Genomic DNA, 20,798 nt, shown 5'->3' on the forward strand with positions numbered 1-20,798 from the left:
AAAGACAAAAAAAAATGTAGAGAGTGGAGAACTAAAAAATGTGCATATCACAGCAACTTTGTTGTTCTTACCTCCCCTTTCTCCCTTTTGAAGATTTGTTTTCTCACTGCTGCAACCTTCTGTAGTGCTCTGCAGAACCTACAGATACCTCTTGTTCATAATATGGCTTGATTAGTAGAGAAATTCCAAGGTGGTATCAAAATCCCTCTGCATGTCAAAGCATCAGGCATAAGGTATTTGGTATGGGTTGTGGTGGACTGGATCTCTGTGATGGGAGACAAACATTTTCCGTGCAAGGTACCTTCCCAGCATCACTTTCCAGCAGTTAATGTATAATATGGCTATATGTTGTGTCTTACTGAATCAAGGTAAATAGGAATACAACATGCAGAAATCATAATTCTGCGTTAGACAGCTACAATATAGATAAAATTACTACCAACTTGCATTCAAGCATGAAATGCAGATACGCCAAGTTGAGTTTAACTGTGAGAAACAAAGCAGGCATTCACCAGCTTCAGCAATTTTAATGCCTTGTCTATTTCTTCTCCTGAGGCCCAAAAAAAAAGGTACTAGAGTAGTTTTCCGAGCTTCCCAAAATTTATGGGATTAAAATACGGTCTATGTCACTAATTCTTCTAAAACCATCTTCTAGCTCTGTTCAGTCTACTCTAGTTCCAAATGTATTCAATTTTTTAAGTGTGAAAACAACAACTCAAATATATCCCATAAAATCATGAAAAAGTTAAATGGTTTTGGTCCAGTAGGATGCTCATTTGTTACTTAATCAGTACAGTCTGACTGAATCTAGTAGACTGATTCAGAGTTCCTTGACATGCATAAGCAAGGTCATTTCTTGTAATTACTCATGATTAAGTCATATCAGCAATGTTTCCTTGTCCTTAGAATTGCTTCCCTGCACTGATTTGATTGGCATTGACTTCTCACAGATTGCAGGTCTTGTTAGAAATGCTTGTATTCTATGGTGGACACAAAAGAGCCCTTACTATGGGCTCTTCTGGCTTCTTTATCTTCTCCCGTTATCTTGATGCAATGCATACTTCCTTAAGAAGAAAAACAATAGTGGAATATTTACTGGATTTAACCAGATAATCTTAACAGTTGTGCTTGAGCTGAACAACAGAAATTACCTTCTTATTTTCTTCTTCATTTATTTTGTTTAGCATTTCTGTCACCTGGACCTGCCCATCTGTTGCTGTTGGGGCAAAGTTACCACCAAAATCAATACCCTCAATACTTCATTGGACTGTAGGGAGTCAGTATTTCAATTTTGAGATTAAATTAAAAATTTAACATTGCAAAGACCTTTAATTTATGAGTTAATTTGCTCACAGAAGTAATCCCATTGAGTTCCAAAGAACAGAACTCAGTCACCTGAATTTATCCCCATGCATAAGTAGTTGAAGACAGTATGACTGAGTTTGTGTGCTGTTTCTGAACACGACTAGAATTTCTGTAGAGTGTCTAAGACGTTGTTAGATACCATGCACAAATTCAGTAATAACAATCATCATAACACATAGAGATTTAAGGAGTACAGAGTGGAGAAAAATGGGCTGTATAGTTGATACTCAGTTTTCCTATCTGTGCAAATGAAACTTACTTACAGATTTTTAGAAGTGTATGAATATATCTTCCTATGACTTAAAATATCTTCTGCTCAGAAACTAAGCTCCAAAAAGAAACCTCAAAAAATACCAAACTTTTGAAATTCACTCACTGGTCAATTTTGTATTTGCACATTTCTTTTTTTCCTTGTCCTTTATTAAGCACCTGACAACAAAAGCAAATGGTACCTCATGCTCCAGAGGGCGAAATCCATATACAGCACTCACTGTGAAATTTGACAAAGTGAGAAGATGTGTGATGAGGGATTGCCATAGGGCAGGTTTACTTCTTTACTACTCATTCTGTCTCTGCTCTGAAATACTTTTCCTGTGTTACTGGGTACACACATAAATACTGCAGATACATAACATGCAGAATCTGAACTACTGAGCCTCTGTATTAGTAGCACACCAATCAACAACCTGGTTACTGATTTTCAATGTTTTAAACAAACCAAAGGGGAATTCTAGTATACTTATTTCAATAAAAGGTCAGATCCTCAGTCGATGCATGGGTTTTATGGAGCTGTTCTGGAATACATTATCTGAGTGTTTAGACCATTATTCCTACAATATTAGAGCAGAGCTTGAGCTAGTGTTAATCAGTAAAACTCTATTGACTTCAGCATAACCACTGTAGTTTTCATTGGTTGAGAATATTGGTCTTTATGTAAATACAGAACACTTGATTTATTTCTGAATTGTACCAATTTTCCACATGGAATTGAATTGTTTTAAATTAAAACTGCTCTGTTACAAATGTAGAGCAACAGAGAGTGATGAATCAGACCCCAAACACCTGTGGGGGGTTTGATCTGCTTGTCAGAGAAAGTCTTTTCTTATATGAGCGCTCACTATGGCATGCTCCCTATGGCTATGCTGAGAGTGAAATTTTGTGTGACACCAGTGCCTTAATCTGCCAGAACACAGCTCTTATGCAGGTGGGATTCTCTCTGAGAACACCATGTGTGGGAATCCCCATCAGCACCCACACTGCAAGCTGCTATCATGGGTCACGCTTACTTCAAGGAGTTCCCTTAAGGATGCCTCTTATTTGCAAACCTTACCACAGCCTTTACCTTTCATCCTCCTTGTCTGTTCTTTGTGCAGTTCTTGTATATACCCATCATACAACTCCATAAAACGCATGTGCCACCTGTCTTTGTTGCTCTTATAACTTACTCCAAAGCTTAGTTAAGCTGAAAGCCCCAGATGTCTCAGCTCCCCACTGGCCACAGTTTAGGTTCCTGCATCTACACCTCTGAAAGCTACAGCAATATGGATGCACATAATTTCCCGCCCTGCTGGGATCATGGGGTCATTCCAATTCACCTGGCAACTATTTACAAGAAGTGAAAGGCTACTTTCAGCAGTTTGTATCAGTTTGCCAGGGAGAATTGACCTTGATCCAGAGGTTGATAGTGCTGTCTCCCTGGAGCATGGAAAAAATGGTTACTACAGATCATGCCCAGCAGACTGGAATCCACAAATCAACTATTGCTGTAACTGGCTTTTTTTTGCATCTAAACAACATTTGTACTACCTCATATATCCTTGGGAAATACTGGCATCTTCCTACTTGTAAACACAAGCAACACATCACTGATCAATGAGCAGCGTGATCTCTGTTCCTGTTCCAGAGGTACGGGAATTCCCAGCCGGATAGTTACAGGGTGATCTACTTTATATTTTTCAATATGTGCAAGAACAGCAATATTCTTTAAAGCTGAGAGACTGCAGAAGACTAGTAAACCTAGTAGACCCTTGATTAGAGTCTAACGTGTTTGGGTATGACCCTGATAGTACCAAGGTATTCATGAGTGGATCACTGGGGCATGGCGCCTCCATGGCACTTTGGAGTATGGGTTGCCTGAGCCTGGCTGCCCCAAGCAAGGTTTTTGCTGATGTTGGTCATCAACATCACCAGATGTAGCCTGCAAGCAAGAACATTTCTGTTGCATCCCCACTGGACTGCACTCAGAACACCCAGGAGAACACTCCAAATGAGGAAGAGTGTTACTGAGACAGCATTTAGCACTAGAAATACTCACAGAGGCGCTGTGACAAGGTGTGGGTGAAACCAATCTTCTTTCAATGCAGAGCTTACTTTTCCCCTGCTGAGCCATTTCCCTCCTCATCCATTGTTCTTATCATGAGACAGGCTCAAAGGCCACAGCTGCATCTTCTCCTAGCCTTGCTGATCCAAAGCTGCCATTTGAAGCTGAGCTGCCACTGGCAACCAGAATCACAGTAGCTTCTGAGAAGCTTAAATTGATAACGATCAGAAACCTTGTTATGACAAGGAGTTACAAGGTGAGGTTTGTGTCACTCCCTGTGACCCAGCTGTGTCTGTGCAAAGAGAGCTGAACTGCAGTTCAGTTCAACCAAAACAGAGATATAGCTTAGACAGTAAATGCGGCTGGTGAATATTTATAGATGGCAGGCTTTTTTTTTAATTTATTTTTTTAGGTACATTTGATACATGGAAAAAGATGCTTGTATAGAGCATTTAGTGTTCATCTTGTGACCTATGACATGTGTACCTTTAATCTGTATTCAAAATTCATGCTCCCTATTGATTAGGGGCTCCATCTGTCAGAAACTCGGCTCTGAAAATCCTACAGATTTCAAAGGAATTTGGCCAAGAAGAATGACAGCTTTAAAACCCAATTTTCAGTAGTTGGTGAAAGTAAGATAAAGATGGATGTTGTGTGATTTCCAGTACAAATGATGTGATTCTTATGGTTCTGCCTGGATAAAATAAAGGGTGAAATTAAACTCACCATGAGAATAAGGGGAATAATACCTGTAACTAAAGCAGAAAATCCTTTATAGTCACCTGTTATGGTGTAGGTACTTGGTCTAGGAACATAGCTTTTTTGTGCTGTGAGAGCCTTAAGCTGAATACTTGATATTTAACCCAAGATGACAGTTCAGGGAACCTGTGAGTGTGCAAAGACCTCAGAGTTCAATATTCTTGTGCACTTGCTTGGTTCTTCCTCTTCTTCCCTAAGCTATAATATTTAATGACAAAATATTTTAGTATTACAGCACTTTTTAAAAAAGAAAAAAAAGTCAACAAAACAGACAGAAAAACACAGTTGTCATGGCCCAATCTCTTTAAAGTTTTATTAACAAAAAGACCAGCACAGCAGAACACCTCACAGGTACGATTTCAACATATATCACTGTGGAGTATTTAAATCGGTCTAACATAGCTTCTTTTTTTATTTGGGATTTTTTCGGGTTTTTCTCCCCAGCAAAGTAATCTTGTATATATATACACATATATATTCATCCTAAGAGTTCCCCTCATATTTGCCATTATTGTGCCAAGGTATGAAAAAGTGTCTTACAGAGAAATGCGTCTAACATTGATCTGCCTTAAGCTGTTTTTTCAGCTAGTGGTAATGCAGTGACAAGCCTTTTAGAGAGATGATGAATGCAATGTAATGTCTTCGAACATGATTTTTTTGTGTGGAACCTAATTAACAAAACTAAACTACTTCTATTCAAATACTCTAGAAAGATAACACCAGTCACAAATGTTAAATACCTGTTTTGCTTTTCTTTGCTTACTCATGCATTTATTCAACACTTGCTACAGTAGTTTATCTAAAATTAGGTCCAAAGTAATTTAGGCAGCCATACCTTATGTGAGAGATTCGGTAGAAGACTTTAAATCATAGTGACAGCCATTAAAAATTGCTTAAAGGAAAAACATCTCTGAACAATTTTAGGCCCAACAATGGAACTTTTTAAAAGATTAAAAAACCCACCTTGTGTATGGATATTTGAATGGTCCTTACTTTCAGGAAATTACAGTGTATAAAAGCTGAAGGCCCTGTATATCTCCTGCATTGTACATAGTACACTTGCTTGCACTTTAAGTAAAACTGAACTTGTCAGCAGATAATTTAAGCTATTCAGAGTTTCTGAAGCCTTGATCTCTTCAACTGTGAGTTCAGTGCTACTCAGAAATAATTCAGTAGCCAAGGACATGATACATAGCTTACTATGTGCTTAGCTTTTAACTTTAGAAGCATCAGTCTTTTCAGGACCCTCTATAAACACTTGGGAAAGGCAGCCTTCTCTGGAGTGACCTCAAGTACCTCAGTTAGCAAGTAGTGTTTAAAGGGGCAGAAATTCTGGGTGAGAAAATTAGAATTTTCAGACTCTGCTCCAGCTATAAATTGTTCAGAGCTAGATGGGCAGGACTCTGGCCAGAGCAGCTGAGCAAATAGGAATTTTCACATTTGCTCTTATGACAGTCTTTCTTCTCATTCTGGCTATTCATGTCAGTTTTTCTTAGCCCACCCTCATCTGCAGGAGGTGGTGTGCTGTGAAAGAAAAATTCCAAGGGTTGATGTTTGCACATCATCAGTGCTGGCCGGGTGTTATACTTCCACTGCATCCCTTCAGTTCCATTTTGATACAGCCTGACAATTATGATGACAATTATGATCTGCATTTCCGCACCATATATTGTCTCTTGAATTCTTTTATTGTAGTTACAGTAAAATAGCTATAGTTCATTTTTTAATGTTTTTGCTTTTATATTCATTGTTAAAAGATGACTACATTGCAGATAACTAGGAAAAAACCCTACTTATTACATTTTTATGATATTCTAATGTTACAAGTATAATTTCCATAGAAATCTCATTAAGAGACAGGAATTTAAGTTGAAAATTAAAAACAATGCTGATCTCTCTTCAGAACTGTTAATCTGTTTTCCTAATTCTGGTCTGGGGAGCAAGAAAAGCATAAAATAGAATAACACAAGGCCAGGTCACCCATAAGGCCACATGTGAGTATGACCATCATCACAAAAGAAGATGATACAGTTAGAAAAATGTTCTTAGGGAGTGATAACTGAAGTCTGTGTGTCCAAGCCTGTTTTGATAAATAAATTTACATGTAAGTCTGAGTTACTCTTGTGAGGCACGGAGACATCTTGGTGTCCCAGCCTGGCAAGCTGCAGGGCTTCTTCAAATTAATACTCTTGGAACTTCTTAAGGGGTACATTTTACAACTCCCCCGTACAAAGGAAAGAAATATACACATGTAATACTTATACCGTGTATACATAATACATAATATAGTACACACTTGTAGTTTCAGTCAGATAATGATATATTATATCTTTGAGGTCTCTGAGGTGCTGCATGTATTTGTGTCTCTACAGTGTTGTGCTTGGTCCCTGTATTGTTCCACCTAGACTTTTCCCTTGGTAACCCCTGTGGCACCCACACGCTACTCTTCTGACTGAACTTCTCTGCCTTGGCTCTATTCTTCCCGTTCTTCTCTTAGAAGAGGCACAGATGTCTAAACACATTAACAAAAAGGGGCAGTTCCGTTGGAAAAAAGACAATATTTTAGGTGTACAAATGCACCTAAATTGTCAGGTGGCTGTGTCATGACACAATTAATCTATTTGACATTTCTGTTTGTTGTTTTCATTACACTTTACAGGAATTCACAGTATCCCTACTTTTAATTTCACTGGTCAAAATTTTTCCTTTCTTTTTCTAAACAGCATCAGGCCATTGAGAATTTAGTTTCAAGAGGTGCTGTCCTAATAACTTACCAGGACCAAGTACAGTTCTCAGCTTATAATGCAGGCTTTCAAGAATGCTTTCAAATGATTTTTACAGGATTTTTCCATTTGACTATGTCTGTCTTGGACCTGAAAAAGTATACCTAAAATAATAAACCTTGTCAAAGTGTTAAAACTTGTTTCTTATGTGTCATTACTGTAGCTTGTGTCATATCTTGCAAATATTGATTTGTAGATGAAATCAAATTTGTAATGGTTGTGGGTTTTATTTGTTATCCTTCTGCTAAGTGGTGATCATAATCCAAAATCAATATGTATTTTCCAGCACATAAAAAAACTTCTTTGTGAACTATGGAATATTTAGAAACTTTCCTTGTTCTTATATGCAATGTATAAAATATTGTTTAATCTCTCTGTGCTGTGAGTGCTATTTTTAAAGAGATTCAGTATTATGTTAGCATTTCATTTACATAACTTCTTGGATTGCTAAGAATATGTTTTTTCCTTTGTGTGACGTATTGAAGCCTGTCTAAAAGCATGAATCACTTAAGTGAGACCTCAACTACAGCTGTGCAGCTCTTAATCATTCTGATGATTATGGTATGTGCTGGGAAAATAAACCCAGCACAAATAATTGCTATGGGGAAGCCTGATCCAGCACCTCTGAACTGTATCTGCCCTTCCTTTAATGCTTTAGGTGTGCATGAGGACGAAACCAAGAAACACAAAGTGGTTCTTAAGAACAATACATCCTCACAACACATTCAGGGTGGGATATCAGAGGGTAAGAGAAACTCATGTAAAAACAACTAGCTGGCTTCAAATATGGAGAAAGTCAATGGTACTTGTCCTGGGGTGACAGACTGGCAAGACCTTTTGAAATTTGGCCTGTTCATTGAAGTTGGAGAGTAATAAATAGGTAAACCAACAGCCCCCTGACAGAAAGTCCTCACCAGGAGCCCAACTCACTGCAGAAGGCTGAGCCCAAGGTGGAAGTACTCTGTGAAATCCAAGACACCAGCCAGGGCTCTGGCACTTTGTCCAGCTGTGGGGAGTCCTGCTGCCCTGAGGCTGTCATGATGCTCACAGCTGGACCCAAGGACTTGGCTGGTGGGAGTGTATCTGCATGGCAAATGCATGAGTGTGTGTTTTGTTGAACAGGAATTTCTACCCTCTACTATACTCACTCTAGTTATTAAATAAATTATAAATGTTATAGGACTGAGTGCTGTGACTTTGTCCTCGTGGCTTCCCCACTCCTAAATTCTCTTGTGACTTCTTTGATGTTCTATAGTTTCACTTACTCCTACTTTTTCTTTGTAATTTTCTTTTTCCATCTTCTCAGGCTTCCACCTGTACACTACAACCTTTCTCAGTGAGACTTAGGGTCTGATACCCTTCCAACCCTGCAATGTATCACTCTCCTGCAAGAATTCAAACCCTGTCTTTTCAAGGTTTTATTTTGTCTTCATCATCCCTCATCAGAAAGAATTCCTCTCACAACATACCTGAATATTTCCTACCCATACCTGTAAATAAAACCAACCTTTAACTTAAAAATCTTTTCTTGTATGTATAGATATCACATTGCCTTACCTATGAGCATTTTCACAATAACCAAAGCATGTTAGAACATCCGCTATTCTCACAAATTCTTCTTTTTCGAAGTATCTTTTTTTCTTTAGGTATTTTCAGTTCTTTTATGTTAAATATTATCTTCCTTTGAATACAGTGATTCTACTGAAAGGCTGAGCACCACTAAAGTCTGTTCTTTCTTTCATTATGCTTCTTGTTCTTTTATTCTGATTAGGTTTTCTAATCTCATCTTTTCATTTTGTTGTTTTGTTCTGCCCCTTCCTATGGCCTGAGACACACCTGCCAGAAATTTGTTCCTCTCTAACATTACAATTTAGTCTGTTTGTTATGCAGCCTGGCATCCTCATATTCTTTTTCTAAATTTAATCCAAGATGTAAATCTAATGCCCTTTTTTTTCTTCATTGTGCATTTCTTACAGGTTTTGTCAGGATTCTAATACCTGTTACAGTCTAATATCAGGCTAAAGATTTGTCAAATCTTTCAGAAGAGTCTCTGTCTCAACATTCTTCAGTGTGTACTAAATGAATCCGCTTCTCGGATTCCAATGCTTGTTAAATTTTGATAGCATAATATGTTAACTTGCTTGCTCTTTCTCTTCTAGCTGTTGATTCTTAGATTAATCTCATGTTTTGCAATATTAAAATGAGAAAACATACCTTATTCCATTTTTATTTTCAGGGTTTCCCCTTAGCTTCACAAAGAAACATATATCTTGCTTGAACATTTTCGGTCACCTGCTAAACTCCCAGGGAGTTTCAGCCCCTTTTGATTTTAAAATTCATGCTTGACATTTTCTGATTATTCCTCTTCTATTCCACTGTTTCTCAAGTCAGTATTCTTTTTCAGTCTTCTCACTTGATGCCATGCTGTAATTATAGACAGTGACTGTAGAGAACTCTGTCTCAGAGAAGATACTCTGATGCGTTTATAATGTACTATGTAATGTATTATTCTATATAACGGATCTGGGTTAAATAGCAAGTGCCCCTAAAATATCAAAGGATTATCCAGCATCTAGATCTAATTTTATAACTCAGGTTAATTTTTACAGTTCTCCCACCATCTTTTAAAATGATCTACACTGTTTACTAACCAAATCTAAGAAATATCTACTGTAGTTACCGTTAATTGCTAGGAAGTGATAACATGGATTCAGTGTTTTCTTTTCATGTCATATCTGCTGGCAGTGGTACAGCTACTTCCCTTTAATCCTACTCTGTTTAAGCCTACTGGGAAAAGCTATTCAGGTCCAGAGAGACTTTGTTTCAATCCCCTCCTCATCTGAGGATTTTCAGACTTGTCTTCTGATGCTGAGAAGAATGCTGACCAGATCAGCCCCATTATCTCAGCCTCAGCATGATGATAAGAGAGAAATCTGGAGTTTAGACAGGTAGAATGCAAAGTAATATTCATCTTTCTAAGCAGACACACACCTTAAATCAAAGACGTTGATGATGTAAGACATATTTGGTGTATCTAGTAGTAGGAGAAGACAGACGTAAAGTTAAAGGAAAAAGTATGAAGAAAGGTATTTTTTTCAGTGGATTTTATAGTAAGAAGGTGTTGCTTAAATCGATCTATGTCTTCCATTGGAGTGGTTTCACAAATATTTGCTGTACATTGGAATGATTTTAGTTTGAAGAAAGTTACTCTAAGTGATCCCCTTTGCTCTACCTACTTTGGAAGTAGGATTTTTTAAACTGTGTGCTTAAAACCAGCCTAATTTACATTCTCAATTTAAATGTTGGAAATAATTTTGAAAAAAAATTAAGATCAGTATGGGTTAAACAGTTGTCATCTTTTTAAATTCAAAACTTCCAAAACAAAGATAATTCACATGTAGCCAGATTCATGGTGTTGAAAGTACCAAAACATTCCTCCTTACACCAGTTTTGCAAGAAACAGTATAAGAATTGTGTTATAATTACTAGATAAACTAGATGTTTATGCAATTACATTGTAATTTTCAGCTACAGAAGCCTACATAGAATCTAGAATATTATATGCAATTAGATAATTTATTCTACAATTATCTCATAGATTTATATAGCCAGTGAATTGCAAGCATAGAAATTACCAAATAATATGGGTGTTTTTTTAAAAAAAAACCCTAGGAAATTGTATAGCAAACAAGGTGGGTAAAAATAACCCTTGAAACTTAAGTTGACCTTTTCCTTTACTTTTGCGAACTGTTTTTCTCAAGAATTTGTTTTCTGAAAGTGTTGAAATATAAGTGGAAAGAAAACTGTAGTGGCAAGGGAGTCCACATAAAGAAACAACAGAATATACACACGTTGACTTGGCAGTACAGAAAGAAGAATAAGAGAACTGAATAGAGCAAGCTCTATTAGGCTCTGTAATTTTTCCCCAGTGAGCACATAGTGCATTTAAAATTAATTTTTTCTAAGGAAGTAGAAACCTTTCTGTAGGCAATAAATTTAAGTGTTATGTGGAAGAACCAGACAAATGAATGGCTTATTTTGACCTTCAAGTTAAGTAGACCAATTTCATCCCTCATACAGTCCTGTATCACAGAGCACATTAGGATCATGATTTTGTGAACATCAGCTTGTAAAGTTCAAATTCTTGATTACACTCGGTAAAAATATATACTCCTGGAAAAAAGAAATCCACACAAGAATTAGTTTTACAATCTTACATACTTAATGAGGAGGGTTCATAATAATAGTATTAGTCGTTCTTTGCTTTCTTTAGAGAAGAAGTGTGGGGGAGTCAGTACACAAACTTGGCAGCCCTGTCATCATCAGCTCAACTAACTTCCCCTCTTCAGAGAAGTGGAAATTCTTTACTGTTGTGTTTTCTCTGTGGTTTCTTGCATTTCCTCTAGTTTGTGTGGATTGCATCCAAACCAAACTCTCTATGAAACCTAGTGTACTGACCATGTGACAAGCAATCTTACTGCCAGGACTTAATGTCCTGCTAAGGGCAGTAAAGAATAAGATTTCACTGTTGATTTGTGTTTTTATACAGTTTTCACACTCTGTTCTACCTTATTCCTTCTTGCTGCTGGCATCCCCCTTGTTGGGATTTTCAAGGATCTTTTTTTTATTGAGGAAATTAAAAGAGGAAAAATATTTCCTCTTCTCAATGTGGCAAAAAGACAAAATTCTTGCAAGTTAATCTCCATAAATGGCAAGAATTCCTGCCTACTTGACTCTTCAACTGATGCTATTATTAGACGTTCTGAAGCTTGAAATACTTCATTCAGTGTAAAGTGGGACTTATCCTTCAGGGGAAGTCACAGTTCATTGAAAACAACAGCACAATTTAAAACCCCCGAAGTAAAGGCTTTTTACTTTCATTTTGAAATACACTTTGGAGGAAAGTAAATTTGATTTAGTAATAGATTTTTTTAAACTTACTTCGGTTTATATGTTTGCAGTCGGTTAACTTCACGTGCACAAAATACATTGCAATGTTTTCCTTCAGCTTTCTAAATTCAGTTTCGATGTTAAAAAAATAGCATGTTCTCTAGACTTAAAAGTGTCTAATATGGAGTAGTTTCGAATGGAAGTACAAAACCACCGGAGATAAACTAGATTTGTTTGTAACTCTGACAGCTGGAAAACAACATACAGACAATATAAAATGTTTTCAAGAAGAAAGTAAAGAGACTTCTGAGCTAGTTAAAACTAGGGAGCTACAATTCCCTAGCACAGCTCTCAGTCAGACTTCTCTCTATATTTTCTTTTCATTAATGCCCATATTTTTCAAATTCAGTCTGATTCATGAGAAGTTTCCATTGCTAGCTACTACGTGTAATGGATGAGACGGTGAGCAGTGTTGTTAGTTAAAAAGTGCTGGATTAAGGGATAGAGATAGGATCTGGAAGATAATAAATAGATCAGTAGACAAGTTCCTCTCTCATTAAACAGCAGTATTCACACTTATAGCAAACAAATTTTGTGACAGAGGGACTGAGGTCGGATGGCTTGGCCAAAGCCATACTCAAAGTGCAACCTTTAAATCTCTTCATTAGGTGGAGGAAGTTCAGAGCTTTTTCTCTATTGTATCCTTCTATCAGCAAATATGAAACAATGGCCCTTAATTTAAATAGATGATAGATCTTGATTTAAAGTGATGACAATCTACTAAAAGGCAAAATTTTGAAGTATAATTAGGCAATACTAGCCAAGAAAATTCTCCCCAGGATCAAGATATAAATTAGAAGCAGCTGATGACCTAAGATATGGTAAAAAGACAGCTGTTTATTTCTTCCTAGAAATCAATCCACGATTGGATTAGTGTCACAGTCATGCAGAGACTAATTATTATTCTGCTATTCTTATGAAAGAGTGGCACTCTTTAATATCTTGCTTTAATTATTTCTAGAAAATTAACCATGCTTTGGCCAGTCAAATTACTTACCTTATCTCTCATCAGCTTCTGCATCTCAGAAGATAAGGACAGAATCACATGGTTACAGTGGTTGTTTCTGAGTTGGAGGCAGGGTGTAGTCAAAAATTAAGCATCTAATCTTCATAGCTAGAAAAGTTAATCTGGGTAAAACCACTTCTCTTCTTTTTTTCCATGCCTAAAGTCTCAGTCTGGCTTTAAAACTGTAGTAAGACTGAAATAGTTCACTAATCTGTGCTACTGTCTTGTTCTCAAAATGCTGCATGTGGCTGCTTTTTGTTGTCTCTGTTGGTTTTAATCCACTATCTCAGGAGACCCGTGTAGGCTGATGAGGTCCAGGAGCCTAAAATATTCCATATCAGACCAAAAGGTAAAGATGGTCTGTCTAAGCAAAAAGTCATTGAATTTCAAGCTATAGAAAAATTTCACTCTATATAAGAGGAAGATCTGCACTGCTACTTTGGAAAATCCCTTCTGACTGTTCAGTCCTCAAATTCCAAGAACTCAGAGCTCCACTTTAAGGCTTTAAATTGAGTCTGCCACATTTGGGGCTGTTGTTGTTTCCTCTTATCCATCCAAATTCGGATTTAACTCTGAGAAAGATTTCAGTGACATAGGTAAAAGATAGTTCTTTCGTGCCTTGCAAATGCAGGCAGGGCTGTCAGAAGACAGAGGCAGAATAGGGAGTTGCCCATGGCAGGAAGACTTATGGGGGTGGCAGTATAGCCACAACCCATTTCTTGGCTATTTCTGATAGACTTCTGGAAATTATGCATATAGCAGGTGCTGCCATTTGAAGAAGGTTTGAGCTGTTTGGAATAGCTCTGTGGCTGCAAGGAGAGGAAAGGCTATCCTAAAGCAGTATGTTCTGCCTCTGCTTCTCCCTTTGTGTCTCTATGGCACAAGAGCAGTATGCTAACCCTTGTAGGCGTTGTCTCTTTTCTGGCTCAAGCCTAGTCCTTTACAAGACTGAAAAGTTCTCATGAGTCTAACTGCAGGTGTGAAAATCATGTGAATACAAACAGTAACCTTTTATGTATAAAATCTTGTCTTCGGAGGAAGCTCAACAGCTCAAAGAACTTATCTAGACACAGCATGGACAATAGAAATGCTTGAAATATCATGTCTTTCTGTAGGAATCAGAGAAGATTCCTGTTGACAGGAGCATCATGGAATCAAATGCAGAGATCACTACGATCAGCAAGTGTTCATTTTATTCAGCTTAGCTGTTCCTTTATAAACCCTTTTTGGTTACATAACTGGGTGCCCATTACAGTGTAATATTGGTTAAAGGTAGCTGTCCATAAAGCTATTACTAACATATTATTGGCACATGCTAAGAAACCAAGTTACACTAAAATTAACTATGTTGATAGTTCTCTTTAATTGTTTTTCTTTCAGCTGGTGCTTGTTCCCACTGAACTAGCTCTTGTATTCCTTTCAGCTGGCCTTTGTTTATCTTTCAGCTCTCTGTTTCAAGGCCTTGTTAGAATTGCTCAGTATCAGTCAGTCCCACAGCATCCAGGCCTTCTTCTCTGTAAAATGTTCCCACAGATTCCAAACTGCAACAAAGGATCCAGGCCTTTGTGGGATTTTTTCTGAACTTCTGTGCTGCTTTGTGGCTGAATTTTCAACAACTGAATGTTCACAATCAACAGAGAGAGTGGTAAGACATGACATTTGGGCATAAAGACATAGAATGGATACAGATCAATTCAAAATGTAGAACATTTAATTAGAAATTCCCGTAAGATATTTTAAAATAATATTTGTGTAAGATTTTGATACTGCCGTGAAGTGATTGTGGCTATGTATCTGCCCAAAGCTTGCTGCCCAAATAGTTTAGTTTCAGACTAGAAGGGAACATTTCTGAGTAAAAGAAAAAGCAATTTTATTACATGCTGTTGAACTGTTGCAGCCAGACTGAATGTTGATTAATTGCCCAAAATACTTTTTTTCTGTCCCTCCAATAAAACTATTTTTTCAGCACATAACAGTTGGCAGAGATATGGAGGGTCAGTCTGCTGGATGGAGTGACCAGAGACATTGACAAGTTCACATTTCTTCGCTGGCATGGCAAAATCAATATTCTATTTCCCATTTTTAAATATGATCCAGAAAAGGCAATGTATCATCAAGAAACTTCCAGATGCAGAGGAAAGTAAATAAAACAATTCCACTGTATTTACCGATCCGTAACCTATAGGCATTTCAGAGAATGTCCACACAGCACCAGTACACTGCCTCTCAAAGAGATGGCTCTGCTACTTCTGAGAAACACTGCCTGCCAACTACTGGAAACAGTGTGATATGATACTGCAGCTTGGCTAATTAACTGTGGAGAAGCTGGATATGTTTGCAGGAGTACACTGTCACACTCTTGTCTGTCTGCTGCCTAGGTACCTAAGCTAGCTCATTCAGACACTCTTTGAAACCTATATGCCCTTCAAAGATACTAAGTATTAGCAGTGCTAATTACTTATGCTTGAGTGAAGTCCCCTGTAAACATCTGTGAAGCTACATCATTATCCTCCTTAAAATCCCTCATTAGAGCTCTCCTTTGCCATGCCGACTGCAAAAAAACTTGTCAACTGTTAATCTCTGGGTGTTGAGATAATCACTCCTCATGATGGCTCAGGCACCCTACTCCATTCCTCTCTTGGCTTGTATTAAGACACAAGGTCTGAGGAACTGGGGACCACATTTCAGATTGATGTCCACTGCTTCGTTCACTGAATTAAACCCCCATGGCAAAATTCTGAGTTTGCTGAAAAATTGAATATATATAGGAGAGTGCCAAAAGAATATTTCACAAATTAGAGAGGATACCTTAGAGAGCTCACTCTGCTTAGTTAACCAAGAAAATTACTGAGAGACAACATGATTGTTGTAAATAAGGTCCTTTCAGGGGAAGAATATATGAAGGGCTCTTTAGTCTAGTAGAGGAAAACAAGAAAGAAGAAATGATGGCTAGCAGTTAAAGAGACCAAATTCATCTTAGAAATAAGCTACTTGTTTTTAACAGTCAGTGTGGTTAACCAATGGAATAAAGTAATAGAGATGAAGAGCTCCTCTCTCATGGTATTAGGAGATGAATACTACTCAAAATGGTCTGCACTGCCCGGGACAAGTCATGCATAGCCAGACCCCACTTGAATACAACAGCTGCTGATACAGAACCATAGAATTGTAGAATCATAGAAGGGTTTGGGTTGTAAGGTACCTTAAAGTTCATCCAATTCCAAGTTCCCTGCCATGGGCAGGGACACCTCCCTCTAGATCAGGCTGCTCAAGGTCCCGTCCAATCTGGATTGGACACTTCCAGGGAGGGGACATCCACAGCTTCTCTGGGCAACCTGTGCCAGTGCCTCACCAGCCTCATAGTGAATTTTTTTTTCCTTATATTTAATCTACCCTCTTCTAGTTTAAAGCCATGACCCCTTGCCTTATCACTACACATCCTTGCAAAAAGTCCCTCTCCAGCTTTCTTGTAGGACCCCTTCAGGTTCTGAAAGACTTATAAATCCTCCCTGGAGTCTGCTCTTCTCCAGGCTGAACATCCTCTACTCTCACAGCCTGTCCTCATAGCAGAGGTCCTTCAGCCTTCTAATCATTTTTGTGACCTTCCTCTGGACCTTTTCCAACAGTTCCATATCCTTCTTATGTTGGGGATTCCAGAATTGGACACAATACTCCAGCTGGGGTCTGACAAGAGCAGAGTAAAAGTCAGTAGAGAAGACCAACTTTGGTCCCGTCTAGCTTTATGAGTCTTCAAAAAGTAAGTAACAATGATGTGAGGACATCAAAGGTGCCAGATTCACCTAAATGGCTTGTCTGATCCATGAGCGGAAATAGAGAAGATATGTCAACCTGCAGTTTGCTTACCTATTTAAAACTGCTGGTTTTGCTTGCTTTCTGATTTCAAATGAAATATCGGCTGCTAATATAACCAATATGTCTGCAATGAGGAGAGTGTATGGTAAGAAAAATAGCTTATGAGTTTCCAAGGGGAAAACACACAACAAGTCTATATGTTCCTCTAAATTATTTATAGCATCTCTTAGTGGAGCAGAGGAAACTTTGTAAAGTGCAAATGAGCCAAATGATATGATTTTATATGTGAAAAAATATACCTAGAAGAGTAGTCAAATTTTAAATTTAAACAGTTTATAATCAGGTTAGTAGAATAGTTTGCCCAGCCTCCCTAAGGATTTTTTTTTATCTTTATGTTTAAAAAACTTGGAGTAAAAATCTTTCAGAAGACTTCTTTTTGTCCATTGCTAACATTGCTTGTAGATAGTGCCTGTTCATTGCTTTAAATAGTCAATACCACAGATACTTTAAAAGCCCAATTTATGTGCAGAGGACATCTTACCATGTTCTTCACGCCATTAGCCCTGGATTGTGTAAAAGCTTAGATCGCATCACTGAACTATTTAATAAAGCAGTGACCTTACCAGTGGCGTACACTTACATTAAAAGTTCAGAATTAAAGGATCTACAAAGGTAATGAGAAAATGGTTACTACAGCTTACACATTGAGTTCTCCGGGGACTTCTATGTGCATCAGTGATATTTCAGATGGGTAATTCCCACATTTCTTCATCGGAGATTCTAATAAAACCAAGGTTGAAAAACAGTGAAGAAAATATTTGTGAAATTTATTTGGTTTTATTGAAGAGTCAAACACATCCCCTGCATTCTTGAAAGAAAATTGTTCAGGCAAATTGTAGCAAAATAAAACAATGTATATTAAGCCTTGTGTTTAATGAAGAACACCAATGTAATACTATGTTTCAGGAGTTCTGAAATCCTTTTCTCACTCAGCTTTTACTATGAAGGAAGGAAGAAAATATGTCCAGGTCAACAGTACTCAAATGTTTTTGGTGAATGAGTGATGCTTTCTCAATGAACCACAGACATGAAGAAAAATTTAAGAGCAAAGCTGTGGGATGGAGGCTAACAGGAACAAGACTGACAAAATTAAGTCAGTCCTGACATTAGTTACTAGACTAAAAATGTCAAGTCTATTTTCTTTGAGTTTTATCAGGCTTGAATGTGACTTAACTAGGCAGAGCTTGCCTCACCTGCGTTTCCAATCAGACTAATGCATAGTAATTTCTAATGTTATTTTACTCATCCACTAAAAATATATATATAGCTTGAATCAGGTTCTAGTAAAACTTTAGATAAATGACAAAAATACTGGGCACATCCAGGCAAATTAATTGTAGAAAAGTAATGGATTATAGATTATAAAATAAAATGGGACTCTCAGCATGTAAATTTTTTAATGCTTGATTTATTACTTCTTGCTGTTCAAGCAGAAGGCACAGTAATTTCCCTATAAACATGTTGATCAATATTTAGATAAAGCACCAAAAACAGTTTTAGCAAATTTTATAGGGCTATGAAATGGTTTTGAATAAAAAGTTGAGAAATGAAAATAATAAACAAGAGTCATTACTGTAATTACTTACAGGCTGAAGACTGCTTCCTTCCATACTCCCCAAACTAATAAAAGACACTTTTGCATGGAATACAGAGTAAGGTTCATATTGATTCATCTATTGCTGTTTTCATTTATTATTACAATTAAGGCTTTGGGATAAGTCAACTCTGCTTTAAATAACATGAAATGGTGATAGGCTGAAAAAGATTGATTCCCTGGAAGTGGTTTACCTAAGCCTTTGCCTGATTGATCCACCCACAGATCTGCCTGTGGCTCTCTGCTTTTCTTCCACCTCAGGGCTCTTGTAGATGAGCTGAGAACTACCAAGTATGCAGTCCCTTCAGATTCTGCTTATGGTGTTTTCACCAAAAAGGAGAGAGTTTGGGAAAAATCCAAGAAAACAGCAGCATTCTGTAGCTAGTGAAATAACTTCTTTTCTGGATCCTCCCAAACCAATGCAGATTTAAGGCAATCTGTTGCTATGGAAAATCAAAGCTCCTGGTTTTCTGCAGGGACTGGGAGCCAACTACAAAAAATTTGCCAGAAAGTAAACGGTGCAAGCTTTTCCATTCCAGATTTTTCTGCTGTGGGCTTTACCACCTGAAAACAATTTTTGCACCTCCTTGAAGGAGTTCTGCCTTTATATTTACAGTTATAGGATGCATCCCAGATCTCGTTTGGGGCTGCTTGCAGCTTTATGTTCCTTGCTTTCTTATCATGCAACTGCACATGTGATTAATTTATCTCCCCTTATGTTTACAGCTTTGTTCTCATTCTCTGATAAAATTTTCCTTCCTCTAAAATATTCCTGTTAAGAACTTTGCTCCTTCTGAGTGATTGTCCTGTAAAAGGAGGGAGTAGTATTTGACACAGCTGACTTCAAGGAACTTGATATTTAGAAAGGGTTTCAGAAAATGATCATTAACCTTTGGAAGTTTTCAGCCTTTGACATTTGAAAAGTTACATGGTACTGGCCCAAAAAGTAACCCGAATCTTAAGGATAGATAGGTAATGCAAGGCAAATCACAGACTCAGAGTAAGACTGATGAAGTAGAAAGCATAACCTTAACAGTAAGCTACATGGTGTTGATAAAGCAATTGGTGAATTATCAGTTCATCTCCAATAGTTATTTTAAAATCGAATCTTTTAAGTGTGGTGGGTCAAATTCTAATCCTTTCTCCCCCCAGATCTGAGCAATTCCCATTGAAATCACCTCTCCCCATATCTGGCAGAATTTGGCACTTTCTTTTCAAGTGAAGCTGGGAGTCCTACTTCACTGAAGGCAGGGATTTCTATTTAGATAATAGGAATCTTTATCTTACTTTCAACCAGTAATAGCTATAGGTAGCTCTCCTTGATGTACCAGAGCACAGCATGAAATCCATTATCTGTGTTAATATTGCTGGTTTTAAGCCTACCAGCATTTCAACAGCAAAGTCAAAGCCACCTAGTCTTAGGAGGTATTTTTATTATATTTTTTCTATGCAAAAATATAAACATTTCATTTCACTCTAGGAATATTGACTGCTTTCTTTTATATACCATATAGATTTGCACACACATATGTATAAAATGAGCAGAAATTGACAGACATACAAGAGTTTTTTTCTGTTTCACAGCTTCTCTTTTGTAATTGAAATAATTTCGAAACACTTCTAGTCCTGACTCAACTTTGCCTTCATTTCTTTGAGTATCATCTGCTCCATTTTTGTTCTTCATCAGTTGTCATTTTATATAGGTAGATATTAAATTTAACTGACTGACATCTATCTATGTCCTCACTGTAGTGCTTGACTGTCAGAGATTGCACCACCGATAATATCTGCGTTTAGAATACTAAGTACGAGGAAACAAAGGAAATAGAAACTGCATGAATTGGAGAAAATATGCCCACAAAATGATGGCATTATAATATGAGTTAAAAAGGAATCACAACTTCACAACAAATGCAAGACTAATAGGGGAAATTTTAAAATGGGCATGAGAGTGAAAAACAAATAAACAAGTAAGTCACATAAAATATCAGCCTGTCTGCAGACAGAATTCAAACACTGCAGGAAGGCAGACTATTTTGAACAGAAATTACATAGTCAAATTATAGAAATGTGTCAGCATTTCTTAATAAGAGGCAAGAAAAATGATGGCTGTTTGTGGTGCATGATTTCAAACATGCCTACTTCTGA

The sequence above is a fragment of the Phaenicophaeus curvirostris genome, chromosome 1 (genome assembly GCF_032191515.1).
Source record: "Phaenicophaeus curvirostris isolate KB17595 chromosome 1, BPBGC_Pcur_1.0, whole genome shotgun sequence".
Taxonomy (NCBI): Eukaryota; Metazoa; Chordata; class Aves; order Cuculiformes; family Cuculidae; genus Phaenicophaeus; species Phaenicophaeus curvirostris.